This window comes from Drosophila nasuta, chromosome 3 (assembly GCF_023558535.2).
Source record: "Drosophila nasuta strain 15112-1781.00 chromosome 3, ASM2355853v1, whole genome shotgun sequence".
NCBI classification, from domain to species: domain Eukaryota; kingdom Metazoa; phylum Arthropoda; class Insecta; order Diptera; family Drosophilidae; genus Drosophila; species Drosophila nasuta.
The window spans coordinates 21112421-21126022 of NC_083457.1; the positions used below are offsets into that span (position 1 = coordinate 21112421).

The 13602-nt window shown below is 38.8% G+C and overlaps 1 protein-coding gene across 3 annotated transcripts in view; it reads right to left on the minus strand.

Annotated features, from left to right (window-relative positions):
* LOC132791112 (box A-binding factor) overlaps positions 1–13602 on the minus strand; it is a 50779-nt gene that overhangs the window by 17648 nt on the left and 19529 nt on the right. For all 3 annotated transcript variants that reach the window (XM_060799916.1, XM_060799914.1, XM_060799915.1), the window contains exon 3: positions 11723–11773. The gene's annotated coding sequence lies outside the window, so the exon portion shown is untranslated. The remainder of the gene's footprint in view (positions 1–11722; positions 11774–13602) is intronic.

Genomic DNA, 13602 nt, shown 5'->3' on the forward strand with positions numbered 1-13602 from the left:
CATGCACACGTGTGTGCAACTATTTTAAGTTGTTGCTGTTGCTGTGGCTGCGGCTGTTGCGAATGACAGTTCATAAACCTGCTGCTGCTGTTGCTGTTGCTGATGTTGTTGTTGCCGCTGCAGCTCCTCCTGCTGCCTGAGCATGTTGCTGCTGATGTATGTCTCTGGCTGCGCCCTTTTCTACGCTAATTAAGCGAATGTGCTCCAACTGTGGTGGCATCGCATCGCATCGCATCGCAGCAAACCTGGCCAAGACCCCATTGCAACTGGCCGCTGGCAAAGTCGCAACATTTAATCATCGCATTGCTGCAAAAATCGTATCATTAGCGTTTTTACGATTACGCGCTTTATCAAAATAGCTGCAGCAGCATCAGCAGACAAACTACCAACTAATAAAACGTTAAACAGTGATTCAAATAATATCGTTGCAGCAGACGATATGTTATCGATAGAGCTCTATGACTTAACGTGCAATTCGCAACCACTGTGCAGCCACTTGATTAAATATTTTGTGTCTTTTCTGTGGAAAATTGCAGCGTTGCAGACGCCAGCAACCTAGACAAGCTGCAGCTGCATAACGCAAAAAGTGAAGGCTGAACAAAAATTCTAATCAGTGCTATCAGCGGGCAAGTTGCAAGTTGCCGCAGTTGAGTTGTTGCTGCCGTTGTTGCTGCTGCTGCTGCAGTAAAAGACAAGCACATTGTCGTTGCTGTCGCACGTACATGTAATTTTTTTAATTGCATACAACAATTTAGAAATTGGTGCAGCAGCTAAGCAATTTTGTTGTAAGCAGCAAGAGCAGCAGCAACAGCAGGTTGACAATTATATTTGATGGCTGCTTGAAGCACACCTACAACACGATTGATTAATGTTGCATCATAGTTAACAGTTAGAGAGGGGGAGAAAGGTAGAAATAAAAGTTATAAAGAGAGAGAGAGAGAGTGAGATGGTTGCTGTCAGCTGTTGCTGGTAAGTTTATACTTTTACTGCTGCTGTTGTCAGCCAACACATGTCGCATTGGCATTCAAGGATGCAACATCCTGCAAACGTAACTCAACACCAACCCACCAGGCAGCGGCAGCAACAATAACAACATCAGAGCAGCAGCAACATCAGCATTTGTTGCCTCACTTAATCAGGTGTTGCGACTGATCCGCAACGACAATTACATACACAAGTTGTTGATGTCTGCTCTGATGTTGTTGCTGCTGCTGCTGCGGCTGCTTGTAGCAATTATGCCATGAACTTGTTCTGACTGCGTCGCGCAACTGCAACACGCTCTGAAATGACAATTTCATTTCAAGTTACGGCTCTTGTTGCTGCTGCTGCTGTGGCTGCTACCTACTGAGGTTGTTCAACTGCAACATAGTTTCATGACTTGTCATTAGTTAATGCATATGTGCGTTGCTGCACACAGTCTGCACTCTGCCCCAACACTGAGTGCGGCAATCAGTGTGCCTAGAACCTCAAATTACATGCACACAACCAAGTCGTCGACGAGTCGAGTTTTGGGGGCTGAACACTGAACACTGAACGCTGATCGCTGATCGCTGATCACTGAATACAGATCACTGATCACTCTGAACGTTTGCAGCTGCGATGCGTAATTACGCTGCTTGATATATTATATATGTGTGTGTGTGTGTGTGTGTGTGTGTGGGGCGCATGCTTTTGTGAGACACTGTGGCACTGGCAATCAGGTGTGAAAAAAATGACAGCGCATTGTGTTTAACCCTTAGTCGGTTTCAATGTGGCACTTTTGATGACAACTCTTCGACTGTTGCTTGTCGCCCATTGTGTTCGCATTGTGTTGTTGGCGCTGAATTAACTTGGCTTTGTCACACTTGCCCCACTCAACTCAGTTTGACACCTCAATGATTTTGTGTGTCAGTCCATAATTAAACAAAACATTAAAAAAAAACAGCAATAACAACATAAAGTTGCCTTAACTGGGCAATTTTAAAAGCTGACACTTTTCACTTTTTTCACCCGTCTTCAGTTGCTGCTGTTGTTGTTGTTGTTGTTGCTGCCGCTGTCTGCAATTTGAGATATTGACTTGAAGTATTGTTGCTGCTGCTGCTGCTGACGACAACCGACAGCGACTTAGAAGCCTGTCAGCTGCTGTCACTGTGCGTGTTATTTACTAATTGCAGCCACTGTTGCACATCTCCAACGTCATAATAATAAGAATTGCTACCGCTATTTCAGCAACACGTATCAAACTTAATTCAAGCTATAATTTTAATAAAACATTTACGAAACGCTGGCTAAATTAGCACAGCTCAAGATGCGGAAACTTTTAAGCATAATTTTTAAAGATTTAATTGTAAAGTAATTTCGAAAATTAATTATTATTTTGCGGCGGCTAAAAAAACCAATTAGACATTCTAAAATACGAAAATAGTTTCACTTTGATTTCCGCAAGCCAACAAAATGAAAATACGTTATTCAATCTGAAGTATTGATAAGAGTTAAGAAACAAAGACCAAGTTCTTGAATTTGGGATTTTTTCGATATTAAAAGAAAATTTTTAAACTCGAAACGATGATTGAAGAATAAAATCTTATTCTAAGATTTGTTTAAGATTGAAAAGTTTTTAAATCAAGATCAAGAAATGTTCTTCCCAATCTAGAATAAATCATGCCAGATTTTAATCTTAACATAAGATGTTTTTAATCTTTAATTGCAAATTTAGCATATTTTGATTTAAGATTTTTTTAACCAAAAAAGATTTTTTTAAGATCGAAAAACTTTGTAATCAAGATTTTTAATCTACTTTTTTTCTCTATGTGCTGATATATCTTTATTGAAAAGCCAAGGAACAGACACAAAATAATTTTTTTTGGATGAAATCATTATTCTTAGTCTTAAACACTGTTTCAACCTTCAGCAGTTGCACATTCTAAAAAATGAAAATAGCTTTCTTTCATTTCTGAAACCTTACAAAATCAAATATTCAATTCAATTAAAAATATTTCTATATTAAACTTCAGGAAAAATTGGACAAAAAAGTAAATTTTGTAATCAAATATTGAAAAAAATCTTCAACAAATTCTCTCTTTTTAATTTCACCAGTTGGGTCAGATTATTTATTATTAGTTCACACAAAAATAAAATGTATTTTACACCGTTATTTGATATATCTTAAACAGCTGCTTTTGATATTTCTATGTTGCTGTTGCCCTTTATTGCAGCTAACAAGCTGAATAAGTCACCAATGCACAAGAGCAATAACAGACACCGACAACCACAATAACTGACAATAACAACAGCAACAACAAGATGTTAAGCAACAACAACAAACTGCGTTCATTGCTCGTTTGTTTGCCACTCGAGGCGAAAGCAATTTCCTTGGAAAATTGCTGTTGAAACTGAGGCTCAAGCTCAAGCTCAAACTCAAACTCAAGCGCAGGCCAATGCCATCGCCATCGCCATCACCAACGTCATCGTCATCGCTGTCATCGTCGGCCGAAAGAGTTGCCTCGAGTTCTACGCACAGCGCAGAAGTGCTTCATCAATTTTTATCGATGAAGACCCATTTGGTTGATAACTCCATTTGTGGCAAATGTTGAGCACGCGCGTTTTGTAGTTGCTGTTGCTGTGGCTGTTGCTGATGTTATTGCTGATGCTGTTGTTACTGTTGTTGCCGTTAGTAAATTTCGCGCGAAAAACGCCAAAGTTGTTGTTGTTATTATTGTTGTTGTTGGAGCAACAACAGCAGCAGAAGTTGCTGCCATTGTAAAAGGCAAACGCACGTGTTGCTATGCACGCTATGAGGATGTTGCTGCCGTAACAGTTGCTGTTGCTGCTGTTGCTGCTACTGTCACTGGCCAGTTGGCCACAGTGCACTGTTGTTTTGACCGTTTAGGCCAAACTTGGTAAATTGTTTTCTTGACTTTTGCTGTAGCCTTTCTTTTCTGACTGCTGCTGCCGCTGTCGCTGTTGGTGTTGTTATTGCTGTTGCTTATGGAGCTGCGAGTGAGAGTTGCATACTAAGTAATGCTTTGTCTTTTGGTTGTTGTTTGCTTTTTGTTTTCAGCAATTTTAATTACTGGCCATTGCTGGTCAGCTGGGCAGGCTGAAGCACGTCGAGAAATTAGCATTGATTTGGCACAATTTACATATCAAAGCCGGCAGCAGCAGCAACAGCAGAAGCAGCAGCAACAGGCGATGCAAACTTCCTGCCATATCAATTGCAGTCGCTTCATCTTTTGCCGGTTGCTGCTGGCAGCAGCAGCAGCAGCAGCAGCGCAGATGTTGCCCATGTTGCAGATGTTGTGCTGGGTCAAAAGCACTGGCCACTGGGTCCAACAAGCTGCCATTTACAGAGCGTGTTGTTGTGCCCGTTGTGATGGGCTGATGCTGTTGCTTTTGCTGTTGCTGTTGCAGTTGCAGTTGTTTTGCTGCCGAGTCCATTGGCCTCATGCTGTTTGCTTGCACCACTTTTTTTGTTCCTACTGCCACATTACGTGTTTGCTGTCGTTGTTGTTGCTGCTGCTGCTGCTGTGCGAGTGCTCATTGCACTGGCAACTTTTTCAGTGGGTATTAAAATTACTTGGCATGTAATTAGTTTGCTTTTTGTACCCTTTTTGCCCAGATCACTCGCTGCGTGTGGCCCCAAAACGTTTGAACACTCGTAATGATGCATGCGACGAGACATGTTGCTGCTGCTGCTGTTGCTCGTTGTTGTGTCTGCACGCTAGAGGTGTTATTTTTATGGCTTTATAATGTGACTCAGTCAGTGGCTGGATGTTGCACTGTTGTTGTCTGCCCCGTTATGTGGCACGTCCATCACTTGACTCGACAACGCAATTAACAGAAAAGGACAACGAAATAAAGTGAAACCACTCAAAATCAAGATGTGCACATATTCATATTACAGCAAGTGTAGGTGGAAGAACAGAGGGAAAGGAGTAAGAGAAATACATATATTAACATATATAGTATAGAGAGAAATGTGGAGAGTCTCTCTCAGATGATGAATTAAGAGTAGAAAGATTTTGTCAAAATTTATAGATGGTCATAAAGATAAAAAATCAAATTTGAACATAATTACAAGTAATGTAAGTCGTTTTTATATCAGCTATCTTTAGTACAATATCGATATACTAAGTATAGCCTTCGGTATATTTTAGTATTTTTGTGGTCTGTTTTTGGTATATTTATAGATTATGGTTTCATTGAAAATGAGTAGCTCAGTAGCTTTCTTACTTGTTAAATTTTAGTCTCAAGTCTTTTTGAATTAAGATCTTTTATATATAATATAATACTATATATATTACTATGCCGCTATAAAACAGGAAAGATATGCTTAAGTTAGATACCCACTGCTCATTTTCAATAAAAGTAAAACGGAGCGCTATTATCGTTAATATATACTAAATAAATATATCAGTAACTATTATAATATAGAAACAGCAATATTTCGTATATCTATATACTGTTACTCATGAAATAAAAGCAATGCGAATAAAGAATATGTTCTAAAACTCAAATAGTGGAAAATACACTTTATAGTTATCGATCGACCAAATTGAGAATGTAAGAAAGATGACGAGAAAACAGAGAAAATAAACAAATTATTAAAAAAAAAGAGTAATGAGTAATAGAAAACAGAGAATTTTTTGCTCTTTCACTCTGAAATTGTTTAAGCATAATCATCATCAACTATCGAGTTTTTCATCATGATTCTATTCATAACTTTCATCATGATGATCTGTGAGTGAAACAATTGATTGTCGTTGTTTCCGTTTGTGCCACTTTTGTGCGTTCAATTCAACAATTCGTTTCTCGTATTTGAGCACAAAATTATTGTGATTATTTCAGACTTTATTGCAGTCGTTGCTGCTGCAATTGCTGTTGCTGTTGCTGCTGCTGTTGCTGCATCAGATCGTTTGTATTTGTGCACCTGTTGCTCTTGTGCTTGAGCCGTGTTCTCGTTATATAAGTAACAGAGACTGGCGAGCTGTGAATTGTGAGTTGTGAGTTGATTGTGGCCAGATTTATTGGTCCATTTGCAGAGCTCGTTGTTAGCATAGAAATGTTAATTATTAAGTTGATGCAGCTGCAGCTCGTTTCTTGTGCCAGCAACTCTGACTGTTGTCGTTGCTGTTGAGGTTGTTGTTGTAATTATAATTCTGACTGCTGATAATTGTCTAAGCAAATGCTTTGGCTCACTTTCGATGATCGCGTTCGTTGCCTGAGTCTTTCGTTTCCTCAACCTCGACTCATCCCTATTTGGGTCATCGTTATCGTTATCGTTATTGTTGTCGCGCCCAAAAATGGGGAAAATAAAAGGAAAAAAGATGCAGGCGCAGCTTAAGTTCATTTAATGGCGGGGGCAGACAGACATTTACGACACTGAGGCATGCACCATAAACACGCAATCGACAACAGCAACAGCACTTTGTTCGCTTTTTGGCATTGCACGTGAGCGTTGAACAATGAGCTTAACATTTATTTCGGATTTCGGAATGAGCTGCGATAAAAGTCTTGCATAAAGTGTGCGCTCACTCAACTGTTTTTAATGCCCATAAAAAAACACAAGATCCAAAAAAAATGGGAAATAGAAATAATCATAATAATAAAACTGAGACAGAAACGGCAATAGAAAACCAGCCCACAACGCGAGCACAACTACATTTATTACATGTGTTTCTGCAGCCAACTCTATCAGTCATGCTCCCTCTCTCTCTCTCTCTCTCTCTCACTCTCTCTCTCCCTCTGTGGTCTGCGTCTGTTCGTCTGACCTTCAAAACAAGAGAGATCAAATATTTGTGTCTGGAACACGCCCAAAAAAAAGACGGCAGCCCCCCAAAAAGCGACTTGAGTTCTTCACGACGACAGACAACAGACGCAATCCATCAAAGTTGCTGTGGCTGTTGCTGCTGTTGGCCCAAAGGCAACATCAGTAGCAGCAGCAGCAGCAGCAACAAGTAATAATATTTGTGCAAAGTGTTAAGGCCACAAAGCAGCAGTCAGCAGACAGCAGACAGTGGCAACAACAACAGCAGCATCGGCAACACAGTAGCAGCAGTTGCTGCAACACACATACAAAAAATGGCATAAGAAAAGAGCAAGGCAACAACAAGAGCAGCAACAGCAGCCTTGCAGCAACAACTACTGGACAGGATCAACAGGCAGCAGGCTTAGAAGGCGGCTGCCATAGACGACAACGTTTTGTTTTAATTTACTCGACGCCGCCGCCTTCGTCGACATTGTTGCTGTTGTGCGGTTGTGGCTGCTGCTGCTGCTGCTGCTGTTGCTGTTGTTGTCGTTTTTGTTGCTGCTGGGTTTCCTGTTTAGATAGTTTTTGTGATTTGATGTGATACACCCGAGCGAGGCTGGCGAGGCAGCCACTTTGATGTACGTACACTTTGAAATGTTGTTGATGAGTACGCCAGATATTTCAAGATTGCACCAACAACAAATGCGGCGACAGCAGCAACGTCAGCAGCGCTGCTTGCGTTGGTGTTGCTGTCGCTATTGCTGTTGCTGTTGCATGTTGGTGTTAGGCTAGGCTAGGCTTGACTTGACTCGACTTGACTCCGGCTCTGGCTCTGACTTTAGCTTATATAATAAATTTAAATGCACGCCTGCCTGGACACTTCAATAGACAGCTGGACGGATGAAACTACAAGTATATAGTATAGTATAGTATAACTGGCCAAGCAGTTTGTCGACCGACTCGCCTGCTCGCATAGTTGAAGGCGGCGTTGCACAGTGGCACCAAGCCAGACAGCTTTCGAGTTGTGTAATTAAACTGGAATACTAGTTGTATATTTACAATCAATGACAAACTCGTTGTGGCTCGTGCTGATTTTATAGACAAATGCAGTCATAAGACATTTATGAATTAGCTTTTTTTATTGGCCACATGGATAATAAGTTATGCATTATTAGCATTTTAAGCAAATTGAATCAAACAGATTAAGAATTATAGTTATATTATGATTTTGTGAAATGTAAATAAACTTTTGAAAATTGTAAAAAAAAAGATAAGCAGCTCTTAAGACAACAGCGAAGATTTGTGTATTTGTTTTTTTAAATTTAGAGATTACTTGAATTAAAACGATATACCCGCTACCAATAAACACAAAGATAATACCGCACTTTGTTAAAATATACAAAATTAATGCACTAAAAAATACTGAGCTTTTCCTAAAATTTATATATCGATATACTACTACATTCAAAAATATATATCGTAAAATACTAAATATACTATTTTGTTCTCTCATTCTGTAAGAATGTTAAAAGCATAACAAATCATACTAATAAATACTAAACTTTACCAAAACTATATATCGTGTCGATATACTACCATGTACATTCAAAATATACCACACTATACAAAATATACTATTTTGTTCTCTCATTCTGTAAGCATAACAAATCATATTAATAAATACTAAACTTTACTAAAAACTATATATCGTATCGATATACTACTACTTTCAAAATATACCATAAAATACAAAATGTACTATTTTATTTTCTCATTCTGTAAGCATAACAAATCATACTAATAAATACTAAACTTTAATATATATACCATAAAATACAAAATATACTATTTACTTCTCTCATTCTGTAAGCATGACAAATCATACTAATAACTACTAAACTTTACCAAAAACTATATATCGTATCGATATACTATTACATTCAAAATATACCATAAAATATAAAATATACTATTTTCTTCTGTCATTATGCAAGCAAAACAAATCTCACTAATAAATGCTAAACTTTATTAAAAACTATAAATCGTATCGATATGCTACTATTTTCAAAATATACCATACTATACAAAATATACTATTTAGTTCTGTCACGTTGTAAAAACTTAATGCCATTAACGAATACATTTATACTGAAAAATTAACCAAATATACTTCGCTCGAAAAACCACAAGCTTTGCTTCACTGTGCCGTGTTCACTGTTACAGACACTTAGTTAGTTGTTGTTGCTGTTGTAGTTCTTGTTGCTGCTGATGTGGCTTGTGTTAAGCTGACACTTAGCCAGCGACTAAGAGATATTCATTAAAATTGCCATGAGCAATTGCATAACTTATGTGTAACAACAGCAGCCAGCGTAGACATAAAAGCCAACAACGAAAGGAGAGCAAAAGAGAACAAGGGAGAGATGTAGTGAGAGGGAGAGACGCCAAAAATACCTATAAACAATTTAGAATTAACTTAGTTAAGCTAAACAATTAAATTAATTAAGCACATGAAAGCAACACCGAACTGGCCCTGAGCTCAGCTCATTGCGATCGAGCTTGAGTTCGTGTCGGGAGGAGAGGGTGGGAAAGGACAGAGGGGTGGGCAAGTAGGCAGCCGGCCTGGTTCTGGGTGCTGGTTGTTGGTTGCTGGTCTGTGGTCTCTGGTCTGGCTGCAGAGTGACGCCCAAAAGGCCAAGTCATGGCCGCCAATGGCAATTATAGAGCATAAAACATCGATAATCATAATAATTAAGCATGACTGGGCAGAATGCTGTTGCCGCTAATGTTGTTGTTGTTGTTGTTGCTGCTGCGGCATACAGAAGCGGCAAGGTTGACAGTAGCACGGCGATTACAGAGCTTAGAATCGATGAGCGAGAGAGACAGAAAGAGAGACGAACAAGAGAAGAAGAGACTGCGTTGCATGTTGATGATGATGATGATGCATCGAAATCAAGGGCCACGATGAGTGTGAGTGAAAAATGTATTTAATAATAACTAAACACCAGCGTGCACATAAATTGTTAATTAAAGCCATTTGGCTGCTGATACCCGGTGCAAGCGAGGTGAGAGGGTAATCCGATTTGGTGAAAAAAGAGAATGATTTAAGGAAATAAAGCTAGAGTTACAATCAATTACACAATTGGTATAAACACAATTAAATTTAATGTTTTCTTTACCAAAATGAGCAGCGAGTAACACAAAGTTGGGGAGACTCAACTTTAGCTATTCTATTTCTAAAGATTGGAACGTGATTGTGTGTTTAGAAAGTGCTCAGCTAGATCCATTCTCCCTCAGAACATTATACAATAAACGTCAGCAGACCAGTTACTCAACGATCAAAGAAGCTGGAATAAAGAAAGAGCCCTGATCACATTCTGTTCTGGGGATTTGCATTTTTCAATAGCCAAAACATCAATAATTTCAATAATAGAAGAAGGAGTAATAATAATAAAAATCAAAACTGTTTCAAATTATTTATACACATTTTTACGTATTTTGTGTGTTTATTTTCAACGCTTTTGTCGCTAACTTTTTGGGGCCATTGTTACGCTTGGCTATTAATGTCAACAGCTAACAGTAGTTGGGCGGAAAGCAAGGGAGAGAAGGGAGCTGAAAGAGCTGCAGATGAGGGCAAAGCATTAACAATTGGCAATTTGCTATAATTGTGTTGACAACAAAGCAAAGCGTAGAATATTTTGTAAACAATGCGAAACTTCAAAAAGAGAACTTTAACAAAGCAAAACTTTATACATATTTTTTTTTTTGGCAAATGGTAACACTTCCCATAATCATAATGATTACAAAGATGATGATGATGATGATGATGATGATGATGGAAGTAGGGGGGCCACCCGATGGCAGCGTTAATTCTTGGACAAAGACCCAGAAGCCAGAAGATAAATCAAAAACTACAGATTCAACCAGCTGGAAGAACAAACACTGAGACTTCAAAGCAGCTGGGAAGAAAGATTGAATGATTCATCAAGTTTCATAAAAATGTTGTTGTTGTTGTTGTTGCTGCTGTTGCTGCTTCTTCATCGTCTGCTAAATGACATGACAATTGGGTAAGTGAGGCAATGGACTTGTTCCACAATTGCTGACTAAAGTATCCACAGTTCAAACCTGACTTCACTTTTTTTTTGCTTTTTCATATCCATCGAATTCGTTCGACGTTTTTGATCGTTTCTAACCTCAAAACGTGTTTTCACTTTACGCCCATTTCAAGCATGATTTGCTTCTCCACAAAACATAATAATTTCATTTAATTTCATCAACTTTTCATATAACGTTTTTTCTATAAATTAATTTGCGCAGATTTTCTCTTTTTTTTTCTTTTAGTTATTTTTTTTTTGTTTTTCTCTGACGCTTTTCATGTGCAAAGTAAACGTTTTCTTTGTCTGCTTCGCCACTTGAAGTTTTCATTATTTTGCTGAATTCGTCATTTGTCAACTTTTCTTTTTAATAACCAACCAACAACACGTTCAACTGCCCAAGTTGTTTGTGTGCATTTGAGCAAAACCACAAGTAAATGGGGGACAGAACAGCCAGAAAGAGAGAGGGATAGTCTAAGAAAGAGAGAGTGATAAAGTGACAGAGAGAGAGAGAGAGAAAGACTTGAACTAATTGTTGGGAAAGTCATTCAATGCACAAACTCAACTCTTTCAACTGTCCCAAACCCAATCTTGGCAATATAATTTGGCAATAACTGGAGCATGAAAAATTATAACACAACGTCTATAAGTTTATGGCCGAATCGAAGCTGCAGTCATAAAAAAAACAGATAAAACTTAAAGTTAGTCTGTTGATTTGAATATTTCCGCAATTACAAAGAAACAAAACAACATCGATTGTCTGCAGCATCTTTAATGGAACTTGTCGCATTGCGGAAGACGAATAAAAAGTCAAAGCGTCAAAGCCATTCCCAAATGGACTCCAATTGAACGTTAATTGGATTTTAAATGATTGGCAAATAGTCGCGTCAATTGTTTGACTTACCTCTTAAATGATTTGGCGTCTTTATTGATGCATTTAATTTGTTTGCGAGACCTGAAAGCAGAATAAAAGATTTACGAAAAATCGATTAGCTAAGCACAAATATTGACCTCTTCGAATACAAAGAATACACAGTATTAAAGTTCCTGAGATGAAGCCACCCAAATGAGATTCAAATCAATTTGCATACTCACTAAATTCCACAGCGATTTGCATTGTTGACTTTGTTTGGGCTAATGAATATCGCACCTGCCAAGCAACAATAGACACGAGTCGCAGTCACAGTCACAGTCACAGTGATAGTCAAAGTCACGTTAACAGTCACAGTCACAGTGGGTGATCACAACAGAGAAGAAAAACAAACTGTTTACAGTTAACAGCAAACAGTTGAGATGAGCAGAGAAGATGGAAGTGGAATCTTTGTATCAAGCACAGCGCTTGTGTGTCAAATGCGCTTTAAATGCAAACAAAATATTTCAGTAACAAGATTTAAAACGCAAAGAATAAAATTAAGAAAAAAAATCGGCACGCAAACCGGTTACAGCATAATAATATCGGTTTGAGAAACCAAGAACCGGTTGGATTTAAGCTGTATATACTTACACATATACTATATAGTATATAGAAATATTTACCACAGATTGGCACAGTTGCCGATAGCGCCAAGCAGAACCAGCATCATAACGAATATGATCTGCCCAAGGGTTTTGTAACTCTCCGTATCTCTCTGGCCAAATCTGTTGACAGACAGACAGACGGACAGACAGACGGACGGATGAACTGGCAAACAAATTAATTTCAATTAAAAGTTGATTGAAGTTTTATTTGAAAATCATAAACAGGCGGCAGCGATAAAGATCTAAACAGCTTCCCGTTCCACAGCCACAGCCACAAAACTTGACAGGCGTGAAGTGAGTCAAAATACGAAAAGTTGAAGAAAAAAAAAACGCCAACTAAACGCTTCTGACCATATATACAGACCAACTTCCAGCTCGTACTTATTAAATAAGTCGAAAAACTACCGCAACACTCCAACAAAAAAAACTCTCGCAAAACGGCACCAAAAATCGCAAAGTTATTGCCTGTCAGGCCAAGTGACGGCTGGCCAATCTTGCGGTCCATGTCTCTTCTCTTCTCTTCCCTTGTCACCCCCCCTTTTGCGAGTCTCCTCTTTTTTATCATGGCAAAAGCTTATTGAAAAGTCTTCCGCTTTGCGAAAATTACATGAACTGAGGCGCGCAGTTCATAAGCCAGCTGAAGGTGTTACCGAGCTGTAGTGTTGCCGAGTTGCCAAGTTGTAGATAAGCAATCGGCGGGTTTTTTTTTTTTTGGTTTTAGGTTGCTGCTAATCACAAGGTGCTTGCCCGCCTGTCCATTGATTTATTGGCAAATTTCAAGTTAACACTTTTTCCTAAATTGAGTTATTTATTTCGCTTGCCGTTGCATGCCGCTTGCTGCAGCCACTTGCCATTTTTTTTGTTGCACTTTTGCTATAATTTCACAGCACATGATCACATGAGGTCGTCACGTAGTTGGGAGGGACGAGGGGGAGCACCCACAAGTCGCTGCATTTAGATTTATATTCGTAGATTTTGGCAGTCGTGTTAATGAAGTTGCTGATTTATGTTCTCAGGCTGCAGCGAGCTTGCAGTTTAATTTGATTTGAATGCGAATGCACAAATCGATTTTTCGATCGAGATATTTGCAATGCGGAAAAATACAAATATGTAACTGTTTGGCCTAAGCAGGAATAGCAACAGTCTGGCAACGCTGCTGCTGCCTACTACCTTTGTATAAATGCCAGTGTTGAGTAACGTTATTGACTCTTCCCCAAAGAAATCTTCCGCATGTGCGAAATGATCATTTTACCGCAAAGTAAAAAC